General features: G+C 37.0%; 1 long non-coding RNA gene across 1 annotated transcript; it reads right to left on the bottom strand.

Moving 5' to 3' along the window:
• LOC120878691 lies at positions 1-20,686 on the bottom strand. Its single transcript, XR_005724615.1, has 3 exons — positions 20,675-20,686; positions 5,579-5,585; positions 1-101 (listed from the first exon to the last, which is right to left on the bottom strand). It is a non-coding gene; the product is annotated as an uncharacterized LOC120878691 (long non-coding RNA).
• Between the last annotated feature and the right edge of the window lie 3,122 nt (positions 20,687-23,808).

Here is a 23,808-nt window from a genome sequence, read left to right as displayed (position 1 = left end):
GCATTTCTTTTTCCTTGGGATGGTTTCAGTCATTGCCTCCTTTACAATTTTGTGAACCTCTATCCATAATTCTTCAGGCACTCTGTCTACCAGAGCTAATCCTTTAAAAGCATCTGTTACCTCTAATGTATAATCATAAGGGATTTGATTAAGGTTATAACTGAATGACTTAGTGGTTTTCTGTACTTCAAATTAAGCCTGCATTTTCCAATAAGGAGTTGATGAACTGTGCCACAGTCAGCCCCAGGTCTTGTTTTTGGTCACTGTTTAGAGATTTGCCATCTTTGGTTGCAAAGAACCAATCTGATTTCACCACATGGTCCTGTCCATGTGTAGAGACATCTCTTGGGTTGTTGCAAAAGGTTATTTGCTATCACCAGTGGTTTCTCTTGACAAAATCCTGTTAGCCTTTGCCCTACTTGATTTTGTATTCCAAGCCTAAATGTGCCTGTTATTCCAGGTATCTCTTGACCTTTGACATTTTCATTCCAATTCCTTATGGAGAAATGGACATCTTTTAGGTCTTATAAGTTTTCATAGAACCAGTCAACTTCAGCTTCTTCAGCATTAGTGTTTGGAGCACAAACTTGGATTACTGTGATACTGAATGGTTTGCTTTGGAAACAAACCAATATCATTCTGCATTTTTTGAGACTGAAATAAATTACTGTATTTCAGACTCTTGTTGACTATGAGGGTTACTCCATTTTTTCAAAGGGATTCTTACCCATGGTAGTAGATACAATGGTTATTTGAATTAAATTCACCCATTCCCCTACATTCCCATTCACTGATTTCTAAGATGTCAGTGTTCAGTTTTGCCATCTCGTATTTGATCATACCCAATTTACCTTGATTAATGGGTCTAACATTCCAGGTTCATATGCAGTATTGTTCTTTATAGCATTGGGCTTTACTTTCACTACTAGACACATCCACAATGGAGTGTCATTTCTTCTTTGGCCCAGCTGCTCAACCTTTCTGGAGCTATTAATAATTTCTCTCTGCTCTTCCTGTATATTATATTGGACAACTTCCAACCTGGAAGGGTCATCTTCCAATGTTATAACTTTTTGCCTTCCATACTGTCCACAGGGTTCTGCAGACAAGAGTACTGGAATGGGTTGCCATTTACCCTCCAGTGGACCATGTTTTGTCAGAAATCTTCACTATGATCTGTTTGTCTTGGGTGGCCCTTGCATGGCATGATTCATTGAGTTATTGCTTCATTGAGTTATACATGCCCCTTCATGGTAACAAGGCTGTGATCCACAAAGGGGAAAAAGATATACAGTATAAAATAGATTTTGAGATGTGCAAATTGATTGTCCACTAAATCACCAAAGGTATCATCATTGAAGGACCAAAAATAAACCTCATTTGTCGCTGAGTCTTAAAAAAATTATGTCCTTTTATGATATACTATATTTATTTAAGCAATGATTTTTTTTAATTGGAGGGTAATTACTTTACAATGTTGTGTTGTTTTATGTCATAAAACTATATGAACCATCCATAGCTATCCACGTCTCCACCCTCTTGAACCTTCCTCCCATCTGACTCCTCTAATTTGTTACAGAGTTCCTTGTGTTATACAGGAACTTCCAACTAGCTATCTATTTTACATATGGTAATGCATGTGTTTCAGTGCTACGCTCTCAATTCTTCCCATCCTCTCCTTTCCCCGTGTGTCCACACATCTGTTCTCTAAGTCTGCATCTCTATTCCTGCTCTTCAGATAGGTTTACCAATAACATTTTTCTAGATTTCAAATATGTGCATTATTATACAATATTTATTTTTCTCTTTTTGACTTTCTTCACTATGTTCCAGAAAAGAGAGTTCCAGAAAAACATCTATTTCTGCTTTATTGACTATGCCAAAGCCTTTGACTGTGTGGATCACAACAAACTGTGGAAAATTCTGAAAGAGATGGGAATACCAGACCACCTAACCTGCCTCTTGAGAAATCTGTATGAGGTCAGGAAACAACAGTCAGAACTGGACATGGAACAAAAGACTGGTTCCAAATAGGAAAAGGAGTACGTCAAGGCTGTATATTGTCACCCTGCTTATTTAACCTATATTCAGAGTACATCATGAGAAATGCTGGACTGGAAGAAACACAAGCTGGAATCAAGATTGCCAGGAGAAATATCAATAACCTCAGATATGCAGATAACACCACCCTTATGGCAGAAAGTGAAGAGGAATTCAAAAGCCTCTTGATGAAAGTGAAAGAGGAGAGCGAAAAAGTTGGCTTAAAGCTCAACATTCAGAAAACAAAGATCATGGCATCCGGCCCCATCTCTTCATGGGAAATAGATGGGGAAACAGTGGAAACAGTGTCAGACTTTATTTTTGGGGGGCTCTAAAATCACTGCAGATGGTGATTGCAGCCATGAAATTAAAAGACGCTTACTCCTTGGAAGAAAAGTTGTGACCAACCTAGATAGTATATTCAAAAGCAGAGACATTACTTTCCCAACTAAGGTCAGCCTAGTCAAGGCTATGGTTTTTCCTGTGGTTATGTATGGATGTGAGAGTTGGACTGTGAAGAAGGCTGAGCACTGAAGAAGTGAACCTTTTGAACTGTGGTGTTGGAGAAGACTCTTGAGAGTCCCTTGGACTGCAAGGAGATCCAACCAGTCCATTCTGAAGGAGCTCAACCCTGGGATTTCTTTGGAAGGAATGATGCTAAAGCTAAAACTCCAGTACTTTGGCCACCTCATGCAAAGAGTTGACTCATTGGAAAAGACTCTGATTCTGGGAGGGATTGGGGGCAGGAGGAGAAGGTGAGGACAGAGGATGAGATGGCTGGATGCCATCACGGACTCAATGGCCGTGAGTCTGAGTGAACTCCAGGAGATGATGATGGACAGGGAGGCCTGGCGTGCTGCGATTCATGGGGTCACAAAGAGTCAGACACGACTGAGCGACTGAACTGAACTGAACTCACTATGTTTAACAAGTTTTAAGTTAATCCAATTCACTATAGCTCCCTCAAAATATTTCCTTTTCCTGACTTAGTAATGTTCCATTCCATATATGTACCACAGCTTCTTTATCCACTCATCTGTTGATGGACATCTAGTTTGCTTCCATGTCATAGCCATTGTAATTAGTGCTACAATGAACATTGGGGTACATGTACGTTTTTGAATTATGGTTTTCTCAGGGTATATGGCCTGGAGAAGGCAATGGCAACCCACTCCAGTACTCTTGCATGGAAAATCCCATGGACAGAGGAGCCTGGTGAGCTGCAGTTCATGGAGTCACTAGGAGTTGTACACAACTGAGTGACTTCACTTTCACTTTTCACTTTCATGCATTGGAGAAGGAAATGGCAACCCACTCCAGTGTTCTTGCCTGGAGAATCTCAGGGACGGTGGAGCCTGGTGGGGTGCCATCTATGGGGTTCCACAGAGTTGGACATGACTGATGAGACTTAGCAGCAGCAGCAGCAGCAGGGTATATGGCCATTTATTGGATTACTGAGTCAGCATTGATATTTTTAATCAGATACGTTTTTGAACAAATATTATATATAAAACAGACCTGTACTGAATCACAGTTGTTTTTCTCTGTCTACCTAGTTTGCACTAGAAAATGTTTAATGTTCATAGGGACCAAATTAATTCAACTCAGTTCTAACAGAATGCAGAAACATTGCCCTTACTTACTTTGGCAAAACATGATCACAATATTTCTGGTGCTTTGCTACAGTAGCTTACATTTGATATTGGGCCAAAATGGATTGGGTTGTAATTTTGAGTACAAGTTTCAACCACACAAACCACAATAGTTTACTGGCTAAGAATTGAATTAACATAAATTAAAGTAATACTGCTCTTTTTTTTTTTTTGTATCAGCCATGCAGTTTGTGGGATTTAGGCTCTCAGATCAGAGATTGAATCTCAGGCTCTCAAGCAATGAAAACAGAGATCTAATGACTGAACATCCAGAGCATTCCCAACTTCAAGGTAAATTTTAATGCTATATATATTAGCTGTGTGATTTTATTTATACTTATATTGAAATTGTGATAAAATTTATATACTGATTAAAATTTTTGAAAAAGTTTCAGAAATATTTATGCTGAACTCCCAGACTTTAAACTTTGCACATCTTTTCTGAAGATCCTGTCATATTACATTCTCTTGACAAATACCAACAACTTGTCAAAAGTTCTAGTGCAACTTCCAAGTCCTGTCTAACTGTGATGTTAACTCTTGGGATTCTTTGTGGTTTTTCATATTAGTACTTCAAAAATAGAATTTAATCAGAATATTTTCTTTAAAAATAGAATGATGGCTTTGATATGGACTATATTTTAAATAACTATAAAATTAAATCAGGGCACAGTGTCTAAAATATTCTATAGTCAATCCCTTGTTAATACTCTAAAGTAGTTTCTTTAATAATGCAGACTTTAGTTTTTGATCTGCTATAGAGGTTTAGCAATACCAGTAAAGTCAATAGTAAGTATATATATGTATATATATATATAGTTTATCTATAGTATGTATATTTATATATGTATATGTATTTTATGTATGTATTAAATATATTATATATATATGCATATGTGTATGCATATATGTATGCTTATGTGTATGTATGTACATATGTTATATATGTATATATGCATTAAATATATATGTATATATGCATATATTTATATATATAGTTTATAAATGGTTTATATATAATTTATAGTTTTATATATATAACATATATATAAACTATATATATAGAGTTTAGAGGGCTTCCCTGGTGGCTCAGATGGGAATCCATCTGCAATGTGGGAGACCTGGGTCTGAGCCCTGGGTCAGGAAGATCCCATGGAGAAGGGAATGGCAATCCACTCCACTATTCTTGCCTGGAGAACCCCATGGACAGAGGAACCTGGCAGGCTACAGTCCATGGGGTTGCAAAGAGTTGGACACACCTGAGAGACTAGCACCCTCACTTTCATGTAGTTTAGAGGTGGTGCGTACTTCAAACACCTCTTTGTGCTAAATAACAATTAAGAAAAGATAAACACAAGTTTTACTGTGCCCACTTGCCACTCTACCGAAATCACTGCTCGGAGAAGTCATATTCTCTGAAGCTCTATGTAGAATGATGAACTTTCAAGAAAAAAAAGACAAGACTTTACTAACATATTATAGTGCAGTCTAAACTGTGCCTGAGATGTTATTGTGAGTACTCAGGGGCATATGTATCTATGACCATACTGATGAGTGATGAGAAGCTTCTATGAAATCTCCAAACTTATCTTTCTCTCATCCCACAGGAAAGAAATCTCACTGGATTATATATATATCTATTAATGCATTTATGAATTGAAAATAAATTATTAAAAAATGCCATTTGAAAAAACATGCCTATCTTGTAGAAAATTATCTCTGGTGAAAATAAAGTGGCTATGTTGAAATAGAAGAACCATACTGCTACAACTCAATTGTTACTTATATTCTGAGAATCTGTAGTAGGTTAAATACCACAGAATAATTCTGCTAAATAAAGTAGCTCTTTCTCTGCTATTGTATATTTTGTTTTGAAAAAGTTTCACCCTTGATCTTTGTTAAAGGGAAAAGTATTCTATTATCTGCTTCATAGTTACTACTATTACTACTATCAGAATGTCAGTGTTCCCATCACATTTTGTTCTGTCTCTACGTTCCTGCTTCATTCCTGAAAATGTTTGTTCATATGCCCTATACACTCCTATTATATGCTCTATAGCTTGCATGCATGCTAAGTCTCTTCAGTCATATCCAACTCTTAGCACATGCCATTTTTACAAAAACAGTTACTAATGGATTTCCAGATTCTAGTTCTATTTCATCTGAAGACCCAGAAATTTCTGCCATGTACACAGGTTCATGAACATGCCTCTGCATCATAACAGATTATTTTATGTCATAAGGAAGTCTTAGAGCATTTGTAAAAATTAAGGGATATTACTTTGACCAAGATATCCAATGAATGGATAGTAGTCTAAACTGGACTTTTGGGACAGAAGAATAAATGTACTTTGTCTTATCTTTAAAGGAATCTTATTATAATAAAGTCAGTAACAAGGAAAGAAATATGAACCCGTAAGTGATTATTAGAAAATAAACATCAGTTGCAGACATATACTCACAGTGTGGTTTTTGTATTATGTTTATGATACACACCAGACCACCTGACCTGCTGCCTGAAAAACCTGTATGCAGGTCAAAAAGCAGCAGTTAGAATCAGACATGGAAAGATGAACTGGTTCAAAATTGGGAAAGAAGTACATCAAGTCTGTATACTGTCATCCTGCTTATTTAACTTATATACAGAACACATCATGTGGAATGCCAGGCTTGATGAAGCACAAGATTGAATCAAGATTGCTGGGAGAAATATTAATAATCTCAGATATACAGATGACACCACCTTAATGGCAAAAAGCAAAGAGGAACTAAATAGCCTCTTGATGAAGGTGAAAGAGGAGAGTAAAAAAGCTGGCTTAAAACTCATCATTCAGAAAACTAAGATCATGATATCTGGTTCTGTCACTTCATGGTAAATGATGGGGAAAAAAGGAAACAGTGAGAGTTTTCTTTTTCTTGGGCTCCAAAATCACTTCAGACAGTGACTGCAGTCATGAAATTAAAAGACTCTTGCACCTTGGAAGAAAATATATGAAAAACCTAGATAGGGCATTAAAAGACAGAGACATCACTTTGCTGAAAAAAGGCCCATCTAGTCCAAGCCATGGTTTTCCAGGGAAGTGATAGTTGGGCCATAAAGAAGGCTGTGAGCCAAAGAATTGATGCTTTTGAATTGTGGTGTTAGAGAGGACTCCTGAGAGTCCCTTGGACTACAGGGAGATCAAATCAGTCAATACTAAAGGAAATCAGTCCTGAATATTCACTGGAAGGAATGAATGCTGAAGCTGAAGCTCCAATAGTTTGGCCACCTGACGCGAAAGAGCCAACTCATTCAAGAAGACCCTGATGCTGAGAAAGATTGAGGGCAGGAGGAGAAGGGGATGACAGAGGTTGAGATGACTGGATGGCGTATTGTGCTTCATCCTGTTTGTGACACCAAATGTCTTGCTGTTCACACTGTCTGCACTGTTCGCTGAACCCAGGCTAAGTAAGGAACAAGTTAAGAGTCCAAAGAAGATGCAAGAAGTCATAGAAACTGCAGACACATTTATTCTCTTCTGGGTGCCACAGAAGCCATAACAGTATGCACACTATATTCTTCCTCCTGTGGCTGACCTAAGGGACAGAGCCATGAAGCAGCAGTAATTCCCATCACTTTAGGGGTGGAGCTCATGCAGGCACGCCACACACAAATCCATGATCAAGCGAGTACCTCGTGATGCATATAAACAAAGCTACAAGTGACCTCAGCAGTTACATAGTCATTATTTACAAACGTAGGGTGAAAGAGCCTGAACATGCCATCTTGGCTAAGTTGCTCTCTTCACACAGGTGGTATCATCAACTCAATGGATATGAGTTTGAGCAAACTCGGGGAAATAGTGAAGGAAAGGGAAACCTGGTGTGCTGCAGTTCATGGGGTCACAAAGAGTCAGACACTGCTGAGCAACTGAACAACAACAACGACACATTCCACTTATGCCGAAAAAAGACTGATTTTTTAGCAAAAACATCTTAATGAAACTGGTAATAGATTTATTTGCATACCCAGCAGCATAAGAGCAGTAAACTTTTCCCCAGACCTCCTGCAAATTAATCAATTATCCTTCAGTTACAATTGAAGAGAGCCCAATCAATCATCTTTGATGATAATAAATTAAGTTATTGAATAATACGACCTAGGAGGCCAGAAGCTGTCTGGTTTCAGTTGTGGCTGGGTTCAGGGATTCCTGTGATGACCTTTAATCTGCCCATTCTCTGTCTCTTACATGTGCTCTCTCTTATGATAAAAAGTAGCCACAAAAGTACTATTAGTTTAGCAATGAAGAAGAAATAAATGATCTATATAGATAACTCCAGGGAAAAGACACAGTTCAGTTCAGTTGCACAGTCGTGTCCGAATCTTTGTGATCCTATGGACTGCAGCACGGCAGGTTTCCCTGTAACACCAACTGCTGGAGCTTGCTCAAACTCACATCCATCATGTTGATGATAACATCCAACCATTTCAGCCACTGGTTTCCTCTTCTCTTCATGTGTTCAATCTTGCCCAGCATCAGGGTCTTTTCCAGTGACTGACTTCTTCGTATCAGGTGGCCAAAATATTGGAGTTTCAGCTTCAACAATAGTCCTTCCAATGAATATTCAGATTATATTCATTTAAGATTAACTGGTTTGATCCCCTTGCAGTCCAAGAGACTCGCAGGAGTCTTCAACAACACACAGTTCAAAAGCATCAGTTCTTCAGCTTTCAGCATTCTTCACAGTCCAACTCTCACATCCATACATGACTACTGGAGAAAACATAGCCTTAACTAGACAGACCTTTACTGGCAAAGTAATGCCTCTGCTTTTTAATATGCTGTCTAGGTTGGTCATAGCTATTCTTCCAAGGAGTATGCATCTTTTAATTTCATGGCTGCAGTCACCATTTGCAGTGATTTTGGAACCCAAGAAAATAAATATCTCACTGTTTCCATTATTTCTCTGTCTATTTGCCATGAAATGATGGGAACAGATGCCATGATCTTCATTTTCTGAATGTTGAGCTTTAAGCCAACTTTTTCACTCTCCTATTTCACTTTCATCAAGAGGCGCTTTAGTTCTTCACTTTCTGCCATAAGGGTGGTGTCATCTGCATATCTGAGGTTATTGATTTTCTCTTGGCAATCTTGATTTCACCTTGTGCTTCATTCATCCAGACATTTTTCAAGATATATAAATATATTGAAATATATCTCTGCATATAAATAAAATAAGCACGGTGACAATATACAGCCTTGACATACTCCTTTCCCGATTTGGAATTGTCTGCTGTTCAATTCAAACTGTTGCTTCTTGACTTGCATATAGATTTCTCAGGAGGCAGGTAAGGTGGTCTGGTATTTCCATCCCTTGAAGAATTTTCCACAGTTTGCTGTGATTTACACAGGCAAAGGCTTTGGTGTAGCCAATAAAGCAGAAGTAGATGTCTTTCTGGAACTCTCCTGCTTTTTCAATGGTCCAGTGGCTGCTGGCAATTTGATCTGTGGTTACTCTCCCTTTTATAAATCCAGCTTGAACATTTGGAAGTTCATGATTCATGTACTGTTGAAGCCTGGCTTGGAGAATTTTGAGCATTACTTTACTAACGTGTGAGATGAGTGCAATTGTGTATCAGTTTGAAGATTCTTTAGCATTATCCTTCTTTGTTATTGGAATGAAAACTGACTTTTTCCAGTCCTCTGCAGTCCACTACTGAGTTTTCCAAATTTACTGGCATGTTGAGTACAGCACTTTCACAGGACCATCTTTTAGGATTTTAAATAGCTCAATTGGAATTCCATCACCTCCACTAGCTTTGTTCATAGTGATGCTTCCTAAAGTCCACTAGACTTCATATTCCAGGATGTCTGGCTCTATGTGAGTGATCACACCATTGTGATTATCTGGGTCATGAAGATTTTTTTTTGTACACAGTTTTTCTGTGTATTCTTGCCACGTCTTCTTAACCTCTTCTGCTTCTGTTAGGTCCATACCATTCTGTCCTTTATTGAGCTCATGTTGCATGAAAGGTTCCTTTGGTATCACTAATTTTCTTGAAGAGATCTCTAGTTTTTCCCATTCTATTGTTTTCCTCTATTTCTTTGCATTGATCACTGATTTACTGAAATCAAGCATGTTGCCTTGTTTAACAAGGGTCACTGAATAGATTGCAGGGGTTATAGTGCTGATGGCAAATTTTTCCAGTATAAAAAGGTGGACACAGTCATACAAATTGCCCAGAGATGGAAGATTCATGACAAAGAGCTACATTCATTCATGGATCATTCACAGCTGAAATTAAAGTTTAAGAAATGTGAACATACTATTCCAAATTTATTTTTTACGTTTTCAGTGTAATTACTAAATGTAACATATATGTGGCATATTCTCATTTATAGCAGAGTTGATAAATTATACATGTTTATAAAACATTGTTTGCCTAATTTCCTGAGACAACTTTATATGTGTGTGTGTGTATATATATATATAGCTACCTAACTGACCTCATTGACTGAAGTAAAATTTAAGAAATATTTGGTGAATTTCTACCATAGTTATTCAGCTGAGACATATCTCAAAATAACGGTGATGTCAGTTGCAATTTTAACAACTACTGATCCTGAATTAACAACTGAGATCATTCCTTAATTATTTCTTTTGTGTAAAATAATTCACAGATGGAATCAGTGTTTATAAGCCTGAGATGATATTTAATTCAATGTCTTTAACAACATGTGATTCTTCAAACCAAAGGAGTTGTTTATCACAAATGAGCCTTTTTGTTAAGTAACTGTTTCTGTTTGCATGTTTACAGGACTAAAAACAAACAAACAAACAAAAACCACTTTTCTATTAATATATGAATAACGTGGGAAAACTGAAGAGAAATCAAACGAATAAAGTACTTATGTTCTTGTATGTCACAAACTATGAATAAGTCTCTTTCAAAATTCTCTTGGAAATTTTGGTTTCAAAGAACATTTTAGTTAAATATTTTCAGTCAAACTAGGCTTGTTCTGCTCCTAAGAGCAGGAGGAAGGATTCTAACTTAGTAGGAAAAAGTGTTTTCCACATGAAGTACTATTCAAATAATGAATATGGATAGATAATAAAGAAACCTGCAGACTGAGTAAATGCAAGGATTGTAGATCACCTGGCTGAGTGTGAGTCAATTTTACATTATTTGCAGGTTGAAGGGGAGAGTTGATGTCAGTGTGTGGGCAAGTAGAGCCCTGAAATGTGAGTCAGTGTACCATCAGCAAATAGCATATCATGAGACAAGACAGGAGGCACTAGAAGAACTGTTTTTAAGGGAAAATTTCCTTTACTGATAGTTTAAATATTTAAGATACCTTTTAAAAAATGTTATGTTGCTGAAAAAGCTAACTTGTTCCTTGTTTGTGTTAAGTAATACCTTGCTTTAAAATAAAAAAAAAAAAAGGAAAATTGAAATGGACAGGAGGAAAGGAAAGAGGAGAGAGGGGGAAAGGAAAGGGGAGACAGGAGTAAAGACAGAAAGAAAGAAAGGAAGGAAGAAATAAAGTAAACTCATATTTAGAGAATTCTATATTAATAAATGGGCTTCCCTGGTGGCTGAGTGATAAAGAATCTGCCTGCAATTCAAAAGCCCCAGGAGATGTGGGTTCAGTCTCTGAGTCAGGAATATCCCCTGGAGGAGGGCATGGACAGTATTCTTGCCTGGAGAAACATATGGACAGATGAGCGAGGTGGGATACAGTCACAAAGAGTTGTACCCCACTGAAGAGACTTCATTTCAGGTCAGTTCATTCACTTAGTCCTGTCCGACTCTTTGCAACCCCATGGACTGCAGCATGCCAGGCTTCCCTGTAAATCACCAGCTCCCAGACCTTGCTCAAACTCATGTCCATCGAGTTAGTGATGACATCCAACCATCTCATCCACTGGAATCCCCTTCTCCTCCTGCCTTCAATCTTTACCAGCATCAAGGTCTTTTCAAATGAGTCAGATCTTCTCATCAGGTGGCCAAAATATTGGAGTTTCAGCTTCAGCAGCTGTCCTTCCAATGAACATTCAGGACCAATTTCCTTTAGGATTGACTGGCTTGATCTCCTTACAGTCCAAGGTACTCTCAAGAGTCTTATCCAACATCATAGTTCAAAAGCATCAATTTTTTGGCACTCAGCTTTCTTTATAGTCCAACTCTCACAGCCATACATGACTACTGGAAAAACCATAGCTTTGAATATATGGGCCTTTGTCCACAAAATAATGTCTCTGCTTTTTTAATATGCTGTGTAGGTTTGTCATATCTTTTCTTCCAAGGAGTAAGCGATTTTTAATTGCATGGTTGCAGTCACCATTTGCAGTGATTTTGCAGCCCAAGAAAATAAAACTTGTCACTGCTTCTGCATCTATTTGCCATGAAGTAATGGGACTGGATGCCATATCTTCATTTTTTGAAAGTTTAGTTTTAAGCTAGCTTTTTCATTCTCCTCTTTCACTTTCATCAAGAGAGTCTAGTTCCTCTTTGCTTTCTGCCATAAGGGTGGTGTCATCTGCAAATCTGAGGTTATTGATATTTCTCTTGGCAGTATTGATTCCATCTTTTGCTTTATCCATGCTTACATTTTGCATGATGTACTCTGCATATAAGTTAAACAAGCAAGATGACAATATAAAACCTTCACGTACTCCTTTCCAAATTTGGAACCAGTTCATTGTTCCATGTCCAGTTCTATCTGTTTCTTCTTGACCTGCATGGTGGTTTCTCAGGATGCAGGTAAGGTGATCTGATATTCCCTTCTCTTTAAGAATTTTCCACAGTTTTTTTGTGATTTAAACAGACAAAGGCTTTGGCATAATCAATAAAGTAGAAGTTGATTTTTTTTCTGGAATTCTCTAGCTTTTTCTAAGATGCAATGGATGTTAGCAATTTGATTTCTTGTTCCTTTGCCTTTTCTCAATTCAGCTTGAACATCTGGAACTTCTCAGTTCACCTGTGTTGAAGGCTGACTTGGAGAATCTTGAGCATTTCTTTGTGAGATGAATGCAATTGTGCAGTAGTTTGAGCATTCTTTGGCATTGCCTTTCTTTGTGATTGGAATGAAAACTGACTTTTTCCTGTCCTGTATCCACTGCTGAGTTTTCCAAGTTTCCTGGCATATTGAATGCAGCACTTTCACAGTATCATCTTTTAGGATTTGAAATAGCTCAGCTGGAATTCCATTACCTCTACTAGCTTTGTTCATAGTGATGCTTACTAAGGCCCACTTTACTTTGCATTCCAGGATGTCTGGCTCTAGGTGAGTAATCACAACTTTGTGGTTATCTGCATCATTAGTGCACGTATTAACAAATACAGAGGATTCCAGTTCGTGAAGTTGACTTCTGAACAGATATTGTACTCATCAAAACAAAAACTAAAATGAACAGGGAGTAAGGTTAATTGAGGCATAATTGACTAATAAAGTGTTTACTAGTTGAATAAGATTAAATCCAGTCTAAAAAGTGCCACTGGATTTTATAGCTATTTTCTTTTCAATTTGGTAATGTACAGAATGATATTGCTACTATGTAGAATATAAAGTGAATATTTCTTTGTAAGGTATGTTTGCATAAGGCAAACTTTACTAATGAAACAATTAATACCTTTGAAATACAAAAATATGTTTGGAATATATTGTTTCCCTTAAGAATGTGTAGAAAGATGACATTTTTATTTTTCTTTCTAAAAAAATGATAACATTGTTTTGGTGACTCTCCATCCTACTTTGCCTTGACTGTCCTGACTTAAGTCTATTGTTTTCCTATAATTATTTGTAGGGTACTGATTCACTTGCCAAATTTCTAAGGTGCTCTTCCATTCATCTTTGAGTATCTCCTATGACTCAATAAAATTGCATATTTTCCAGAAAAAGTGATACTATCACTTACTTGCTAATCATGCACATGATTTAACTCACTCTAAACTGGCTATGATTTTCCAGTGGTCATGTATGGATGTGAGAATTGGACTGTGAAGAAAGCTGAGCGCCAAATAATTGATGCTTTTGAACTGTGGTATTGGAGAAGACTTTTGAGGGTCCCTTGGACTGCAAGGAGATCCAACCAGTCCATTCTAAAGGAGATCAACCCTGGGATTTCTTGGAGGGAATGATGCTGAAGCTGAAACTCCAGTACTTTGGCCACCTCATGCGAAGAGCTGACTCATTGGAAAAGACTCTGATGCTGGGAGGGATTGGAGGCAGGAGGAGAAGGGGACGACCCCGGATGAGATGGCTGGATGGCATCACTGACTTGATGGACGTGGGTCTGAGTGAACTCCGGGAGTTGGTGATGGACAGGGATTCATGGGGTCGCAAAGAGTCAGACACGACTGAGTCAATGAACTGAACTGAACTGAACTGAACTGAAAGTGTATTTGCCATAAACTTTAAAAATTCATCACATATACTATCTTTTATAGTGAATATTTGAATGGCTTATTTCCATTTGTAAGTTATGTTTCCTTGATGTGTAGGAAAAGTGCAGTTGCTCAGTCGTGTCCGACTCACTGCGACCCCATGGACTGTAGCCTACCAGGTTCCTCCCTCCATGGGATTCCCCAGGCAAAAGTACTGGAGTGGGTTGCCATTTCCTTCTCCAGGGGATCTTCCTGACCCATGGATTGAACCCGGGTCTCCTGCATTCCAGGCAGACGCTTTAACCTCTGATCCACCAGGGAAGCCCTTCTATGTGTTGGAGTATCAGAATATCCATACTCTCATATACTTAATTGCTGAAAGTACTGTAAAAACTGATTAGTGAAACTTCTTTAGTTAGAATCATAGATTTGAGCTTACTGAATTTGGTAATGTCAGAAATTTGCTCTAAAGATTAAATGAGACAATGAATGCAATGTGTATATAAACTCTGACAGCAACAATGCCCGGTCTCCCACAGTGGTTACTAGGTGCTGTCATAAAGTTGTAAAAAAGCATGTTTTACCCTGTTTATGCCTAAGTAAATTATGCCTCTCAGTAATGAGCATTGCTTCAATTTTTAGTGGTACTTCTTCATTTGTCAAATCACATCTTATTTGTGACATCTGACCAATATATTATCCAATGTAATACTTCCAACAAAACTTTTAAATAAGCAGAAGAGCTATTATTAATGTCTATTCATAGATGAGAGTTGGATGTACAAAGTGGCCTATACAAAGTCAGAAGGTAGCAAACCTGAGCTCTGACAGCTAGACCTCTTCCTCCAACTTTCCCTCTTTTTATTTTCTTTTTTGCAGGTTTCAAATTCATTATAAGATCATTCAAATTTTTGTGAAATAATATTCAAGTTAGGCATAATCAAATCTCAATAAATAGCTTCAGTGCATTTATTTTACTTGAAATAAATTTACCCTTAAGGGGAAAGTGAAAGTGAAGTCTCTCAGTCATGTCCAACTCTTTTGTGACCCCATGGACAGTAGTAGCCTACCAGGCTCCTGTGTCCATAGGATTTTCCCGGCTAGAGTACTGCAGTGGGTTGCCATTTCCTTCTCCAGGGGATCTTCCTGGCCTGGGAATTGAGCCCAGGTCTCCTGCTTTGCAGGAAGATTCTTTAACAACTGATCCTCCAGGAAAGCTTCCTTAGAGAGAGAACCAAGAATTCGGAGGGATAACATATATTGGATTCCTTCTAAGCATGAGCAGCATTTCAGTTCTTAAATGCTGATTTAGAATACCAAAGTTATAAATAGAAAATAATGTCATTGTTTTGAAATAGGAAAAAAGAGTGTTCAGTAAATAAACTCACTAGCTTAAAAAGTTTTAGTAGATGCCAATCTGAATAATAACCATTCTATATGCTCACTTTACTATAAATATTGATACCCAGTGACTAAATATTGTTCAGCAACATTTATCTATGTTTGAACTGGTTTTACATAGGTATGCCATCTTTTTAGGTAATAATTTTATAAATACAAATCTAAAAACATATAAATTTAAGAGAATATCTTCTTAAAAAAAGTAGCTCACTTACTTTTTTTCATAGCCATTACTTATATACAAAATAAAATCCCAAACAAAACTAGCAGGTGAAAAAGAAATGATAAGACTATGCATAAAAAATAATAGTGCTTATTTCTTTAATGTCTTAAAAAATTGAGGGAATAGGAAAAGGAAGAAATAAAAATATAAACTACTTAATAAAGTCATTTGATGTTTACTTTATTGCTATATTCATTCACTTATTTTTCTATCCATTTAGTTATAGAATCAATGGTACCATAAACATAGCTATGTTAATAATGAACCCTAACCTGGTCACTACTATTGTCTTAACCACTGTAATCATCAAAATGGGAAAACATTTAGTTCACACAAACTGGAAATATTTGTTTCAAATAAAATATTTATTTTATTAGTAAATATTGAAATTAGAAAACTGGATAAACATTACTCTGGTGAATAACATGAAAATATTAAGATGTAAAAACACACCAGTGAGACAGTCTGGAACCTGAGATCCTTTGCTACAATGCTTATACGTGGACAAACATCTCCTCAAGCAACAAATATAAAGACATTATAAGCAACTAAACTGCACACATATGCAGTTGAAACAATTATGAACAAGAAGGTACAAAAAGACCAAAGCCAACTGCCACTTCTGAGGTGTCTGGAGTAAAAGCAAGGTGCTGCACCTGAACCTTGCACACAGCACCACCAAGAGGGTGGACAAACTACCTAAACAGCCCCTCTGACCTGACACTGATCTGCCTCCAGCCTGACTCCATTTAAGTGACCAGCTTGCCTCACTGCAGTGAGCGAAAAGGTCACCTCTTACTTGTTTTTACCATAGCAGGAGTCCCAGTAAAGCCTTGCCTGGCCTCTTATCAATTTCTATTGATTAAAGAGTCTAAGGACCCAAGTTGGCAACATGAGAATATCGATATGCGTGGAATGAGTAGATGGAGTTGGCCTAAAAAGTTACAGTAGGACAAGACTGAGAAAAACAGCAACAGCGATGGTGAAACTTTTTTTAGCTTCCTATCCTGGAAGATATTCAGCTTTTATTGTTATTTTTATATACTTTTATAACACAATCAGATTGTTACATAATAGAAAATGGACTAAATTAGGGAAAGGTTGATAGCATGAAAATCATTTAGGAAACTATTACTAATAAGAGATGACAAGAGCCTAAACAAAGTAATTAATAAGGTACGCTAAATTTAAAATATATTTCTGATGAAGGCTTGAAAAGACTTGATTATAAGCTGATGAGGCAGAGTGGGTAATGGGGAAGATTTTGTGGATTTTAAGTTCAGTGTTGAAGAGAAAATAGTGCGATCAGGTAAGATAAGGAAGGGCAGTGATTGTGAGGGAGAAGTGGACAGGGTACTGATGCTTAATACACAGTAACTTAAATTGACTGCATGCTTTAAGATGCTGTCCTATGTGCAATAAGAAATTCCAATAATGGGACTCCGTGGAAAAATAAAAGCTTGTGATAAAATTCAAAGGCTATTTGAACACTATTACCAGGAATAATTTAACACTAATCAACTTTTGCATTGCCCTATTTTTTTTTTTTACTAAATTACCAAGTTAATTTATTAGAAATACAAAATTTGCCACTTTGCATCATTTGATACATTCTTCAATATTTTGTGAAATCTTTGAATGAAAAAGAATAAGTAGGATAGAACCCTACTAGTTTGATTACCTAACAAGCCCTTGATTGAGAAGAAATGAATCTTTTTTTTTAAATTCTATTTTTATTTAGAGTGAAGAGCATATTATTAAGTATATATCTTATGAGAATGCAAGAATTTATTTTTTATTGTTAATAGGAAAGGGTCTTTTCTAACCAGTCCATTCAGCCTTGTGGATACATGCATGCATGCTAAGTCACTTCAGTCATGTCCAGCTCATAGCTCACCAGGCTCCACTGTCCATGAGATTCTCACTGGAGTGGGCTGCCATGTCCTCCTCCAGGGGACCTTCCTGACTCAGGGATCAGATCTGTGTCTCCAGGATTGTCAGGCAAATTCTTTACCCCTGAGCCACCTGGGAAGGCTTATCAAGCTTTACTATGTGTGTATATATGACATACACTTTATAATTTTGGAAGCATACTATTTTTATCTGTTTATGGATAGACTCTATACACAATTTATCTATACTGGAAGAATATTGTATATTTTTAAGCAATACACATTTTATGTAAACAAACTATTTGTCTATTTCCTTGGTATAATCCAATTTAAATTATCTGTTTCCAATATTCTATGACTTCATCTCCTGCTCTTTGTAAGAAGAAAACTGATCAATGTTGGTTTTCATAGTTGTTGAATTCAAGGTGTTCCCTAGGTAGGTCAGCAGCTCTGAAAAACAATGCCAGGTTTGTTTAAGATTCAGAGCTTCCTTATCGCAGAGTAAGAAGCAGTAGTGTCAGCCAAGCAGAAGCAGAAGACGCACTGGATCAGATAAGTTCAGCTCAGTTCAGTCGCTCAGTCATCTCTGACTATTTGTGACCCCATGGACTGCAGCACGCCAGGCGTCATCAACTCCCAGAGTTTACTCAAACTCATAAGATGCACTGGGTCAGTCCTTCCATATATTCACTCAGAACCTGAAGCAACTATGATGAAGCTCATGATGTGTTTGGAAACAAACCTAAATTTATATCGTAAATCTGGGATTAGAAAACCAGAGCCAATCATGTACCTCCCAGGCAGTAAGAGCAGTTGTACATGCACTTTTGCCATTGTGTTTATAACATGGAAACCATAAGAATGGAGCAGTTACCACTGAGACAAATGATCAGTTTGTAGTAGTTTTTATTGAGCTACAATGAGTGTAAAAAATTAATCTTGAAAATGACTTTAGTAATAATTTGAATATGGTGGAATAAAATACACACACACACACACAAAGGACAGCTGAATTTACCATCCTGTGAGTTTACGTGATGATTCAGGAATATGGCTAATGCTATAAACATGAGGAACATGAACACCTATGTGACTCATACTTAAGCAAAAGTGCTTTTATTTAAATATATAAATTTAACATTTAAAAATTTTTGTATTTTGTATTTCATTTTTTGCTTTGATGGTGCATGTGTGTATGTAAAAACAGAAATAAGTATAAATTATGGCCCTTGTTTTTTTCCCAAAATAGATCCTGTGGACAAGTCAATGTAAAATCTGCTTTTGAATATAATTTTCTACATATTAGATATATTTATGGTTACAGCATGTGCATATGCATTTATATATAATGGTTATATTATGTTCAATTCATATTCAAATAACTCTTGAAAAATACATATACAGCTTTTTATGTATAGCTTGAGAATCAATAAAAACTCTAATATATTTAAGTATTTTTCTTCTAAGTACCATTTGAATAGGAAGTGGGTACATAGAATACAAAAGAAGATACAAAGTGTTACTTAAAAGAACTAAAGCACTGTGATGTGGAGATTAAGCCAGTTTATCAATATTTTGAGAGTAATTCCTAAACGTGCAATATGTCAGATATTTTATAGGGAGAAATATTTTAAACTTAAAATTTAGTAAATATCAGATTTTAAGCCTCAGAACGAAATTGAGAGAGAAACCAAAAGCCAAAGCATTTTTCCACTTAGTAAATGTACTATAAGCAAGTAGGAAATGAATAAGTTTATTGTTGGGACTAGCGTGATAATAAATTCTATATCTGTTACCATATGTATACTAATTTCCAATCATACACTCTTAGTTCCAGAATGCATGCAAAAATGCAATTAATTATGAACAGCAGCACAATTTCAGTTAGTCAATATAAAAATTATTTGAAAGTAAACCTATTTAAGAAGAAAGCTAGCATGTATTTAGAGACATGATACTTAAAGATATATGGCTTTATTAAAATTTAAGGTTTTGGAATATGTCCTTTTTTAAAATCTAGGAGGTACCTATATTTTCTTTTTTTTTTATTTTTGAAGGAGGTATGAGATTATAAAAATAAATAAAAGAGATAGAAATTAAGAAGAGAGAAAAATGGAGAAGGAAGGGGAGGCAAATGTCTTCTTAGAGATGTTGAAATGGGAATCTGAGTTCTTGTTCGCAGAGCCAAAGGATGAACTTCGCAAATACTCACACACACGAGGATGCTCCAGTTTCATTGAGAAGCTTAATGTTGGCTGTTCCATTTAGCCCATGCATGATTATGTGAGATAATGCTATTGTAACTGGCATTCTATAAGTAAAAAGAGTGGTGGGGTTTTGAAATTTAAAATAAATAAATAAGTAAATAAACAGGTGGTAGTATGTAACCATCAGAGAAAGAGATGAACAATTCTAATGATCAGCTAGGTTAGAGAGACAGTTGGGGTCCCAGATTATCAGGGGAACTGTGGAGACAATAGAAGATACTATCTCTTGGGGCAAAATATTTTGGATGAATCAAGAACAAGGCTGAGGGCAGCCCTGTAGCTAAAAATGATGAGCCCTTGCCAAGTTGTCAGACCTCAAATTCAGTGATTGCAGGACAGGCTGTGGGCCCAGGAGAGACCAGTCTACAACATGACTGTAATATATTGACTGTTGACTCTGTAACTACATTTATGAGAAAGAATAACAAATATTTTAGGAATGTTGGACTCGATTTCAATTTGTCCCTGACCTCTAGGTTTCTGAAACTATGTTGCCCTGATGGTAGATTGGGGGATATGAGGGCAAATTAACAAAGGTGCCTGTCTCAGGTAGTCACAATGGTCCTCTGGTTCCAGCTATCATTTCCCAAGTCCCTGAATATTTGCTTGAAATAGGGTTGAAATTTTAGTTGGTAGAACTCTCGTATCACTTCTTTTCTTAGAGATTAGAAGTGTAGAGAATGAAAACTGCAAGCCCTTCAACCTTTCTCCTCATTTAAACTCCTATTCTCTAGCCAGTACTATAAATTAAAAGCAACACAGCACCTTTGGGAAAAGCAGAGATGGCACCATCCCTGAGAACAAAAGGAGGGTCCACTATCATTCTCCACTCTATTCACCACATTGATCCCTACAAAAAAGAAAACAAACTTCACCTTGAAGATAGCAGAGTTAAACCAAGTAGTAGCTTAATTGCTGCTGTTCACCAGATGGGGCACATTTCATCCAGCAGATTAACACTGGCTCAGATACACAATACATGGCCAAGACCATGGAAAATTTCTATTCCTATCAGGTAGGCAGGTCAGAAATTCTGTGTATTCATTTGGAACAGAAAACAGTATACATTTAAAGTCTTGTCTCAAGGCTAAGGTGTCTTATACACTCTCCATAATAATATAATATGAAGGCAGGCAGACTGTCTGGGCTTTCTGCAGACTGTCATTTTGATTCACTATTTGATGATGTTATTTATTATTATATTTATCAAGGTGGATGAATAATAATGGCAAATATGATGAAGACCTTGAGAAGATACATGTGCTCTGAGTGGTGAGAGAATAGCCCTATGAAGATGAGGGTCCTGTCACTTAAAGGAGGTTCCTGAGTTTCCTAGAGATCCAGTGATCTGGTGCATGCCCAAACATGCCATCCAACTTAAAGACAGATTACTGCCTCTTTACCTCATGCAATGAAGATAAACTATTCTATATTATACCATGCACCACTAAAAAGGAAGTGAAACACTTGGTTGGCCTCTGGATCTAATAGCAAAAATATTGCTCTGATCTATTCACCTAGGGATATAGATGCTGGAGGCTTTGAATGAGTCCCAGAGCAGAACACTTGACAATATGTTCAGGTTGAAGTGCAAAAAGACTTGCCTGTTGCACCATGAGACTTAACAGACTCTGTAGGTTGACAGTGGTAGTTTAGTTGTTAAGTTGTGTCTGGCTCTTGTGAGCCCATAGACTGTAGCCTGTCAGGCTTCTCTTTCCATGGGATATACCAGGCATGAGTACTGAAGTAGGTTGTTATTTCCTTCTTCTGGGGATCTTCCTGATACAGGGACTGAACCTGGGTCTTCTGCATTGTAGGCAGATCTTTTACCAGCTGAGCCATCAGGGAAGTCAAGTAAGGTTAGATGTGTTAGTGGTATTAGTGATGACAAAATATATCTTATAATGTTTATGGAAAGCTCTAGGAGGTGAATTATAACACAGACTCTAGGTTAGAGCAAGACCAGAGAGACTCTAATTGATATTATAGAGAATATAAAGTGAATGGGGAATGGTAAGAGGAAGTATATTAGTTATGGTCTGTGGACCGGATACAAGAGTAGGTTTATAAATTCATCTTAAGAAGTTTTATTTTATAATTTATTCCAGGGAAAGAAAGTTAACCAGACTCCTAAAGAAGTGTCTTACAGAAATAATAAGAAGCAAATATATCTGAAGGTGGAAGGTATGGGTTCCATTTCTATCTATCATTTATCTTTATAGGGAGGTGCAGTTGATATATACAAAAAGTTGTACACCTTTGATAAGTATGTCTTAATGAGTTTGTACATATGCATACACCTGTGATACCATCACCATTATCAAAGTAGAAATATCCATCCCCCCCTCACCTAAATTTTCTTGAGTTCTTTTGACTGTGTTTTGTGATAAAAACACTTAAAATAAGATTCAATCTCTTGACACATTTTAAAGTACATAATAACTATATCATTAACTGCATGTACCAGGGAATTTTTTCCAACCTGGGACTGCAGTCCTCATTTCCCCAGCTCCTGCTAATATGAGTGGGTGACATTTATGTGAATTTCTGACAGTTTCTTGAGAAATGCATGCCTGATGATTTATTGATGCAGGGACAAAAATGGTAAGCCCCTGTACATCAAACTAAGACAACTGCACTGGGCCATCTCTGCTCTAGAATGTCCAGTGGGATTGCGGAGGCTCCATGTCTTTGCATGCAATTCATCCCCTGCTTATGCCCAATTCTACGTCTTTTATTTTCCTTCAGCTATTTTGTTTTTCAAAAATCTTAATGTGATATACATAATGCACATATAACTAGTACAAAAATTATGAACAAGAACACTGCACATATATCAACAGCACTCCACAATAAACCTCCAGCATGGCAATTTCCATTTCAGAATTTGATCCTGAGGAATTGAGCCTGTGATACATTCAACAGGAGTGAATCCCAAATGCTTCCATTTTATTTGTAGAAAGATATACATGCAAGAGCACAAAGATATGTGTTCAAAGTTCTTCTCTGCATCATTGTCAACAGTGGCAAAAAGAAAATCTAAAGAACATAAATAACATTATGTTTACTGGATCTTAAATAAACAATTTAAAAAATGATACAGCTTGCATGTAACATTGAAAATTATTCATTTTTAAATAGGATGCTATAACATCAGTTCAGTTAGGTTCAGTCACTCAGTCGTGTCTGACTCATTGGGAACCATGGACTGCAGCACACCAGGTCTCCCTGTCCATCACCAACGCCTAGAGTTTACTCAAACTTATGTCCATTAAGTCGGTGATGCCATCCAACCATCTCATCCTCTCTCGTCCCCTTCTCCTCTTACCTTCAGTCTTAACTAGAATCAGGGTTTTTTCAAATGAGTCAGTTCTTTGCAAAATACTGAAGTTTCAGCTTCAGCATCAGTCCTTCAAATGAACATTCAGGACTGATCTCCTTTAGGATGGACTGGTTGGATCTCACTGAGTCTTCTCCAACACCACAGCTGAAAAGCATCAATTGATCAATGTTCAGCTTTCTTTATAGTCCAACTCTGACATCCATACATGACAACTGGAAAAACCATAGCCTTGATTAGATGGACCTTTGTTGGCAAAGTAATGTCTTTGCTTTTTAATACACTATCTAGGTTGGTCATAACTTTTCTTCCAAGGAGTAAGCATCTTTTTATTTCATGACTGCAGTCACCATCTGCAATGATTTTGGAGCTCAAAAAGAAAAATAAAGTATGTCACCATTTCCACTGTTTCTCCTTCTATTTGCCATGAAATAATGGATCCAGATGCCATGATCTATGTTTTCTGAATGTTGAGCTTTAAGCCAACTTTTTCACTCTCCTCTTTCACTTTCATCAAGAAGCTCTTTAGTTCTTCTTCACTTTCTCCCATAAGGATGGTGTCATCTGCATATCTGAGGTTATTGTTATTTCTCCCAGAAATCTTGATTCCAGCTTGTGTTTCAT

This window comes from Oryx dammah, unplaced genomic scaffold (assembly GCF_014754425.2).
Source record: "Oryx dammah isolate SB20612 unplaced genomic scaffold, SCBI_Odam_1.1 HiC_scaffold_19, whole genome shotgun sequence".
Taxonomy (NCBI): Eukaryota; Metazoa; Chordata; class Mammalia; order Artiodactyla; family Bovidae; genus Oryx; species Oryx dammah.
The sequence above is the reverse complement of the archived record's forward strand: the minus strand, read 5'-3'. Positions and strand labels throughout refer to the sequence as shown.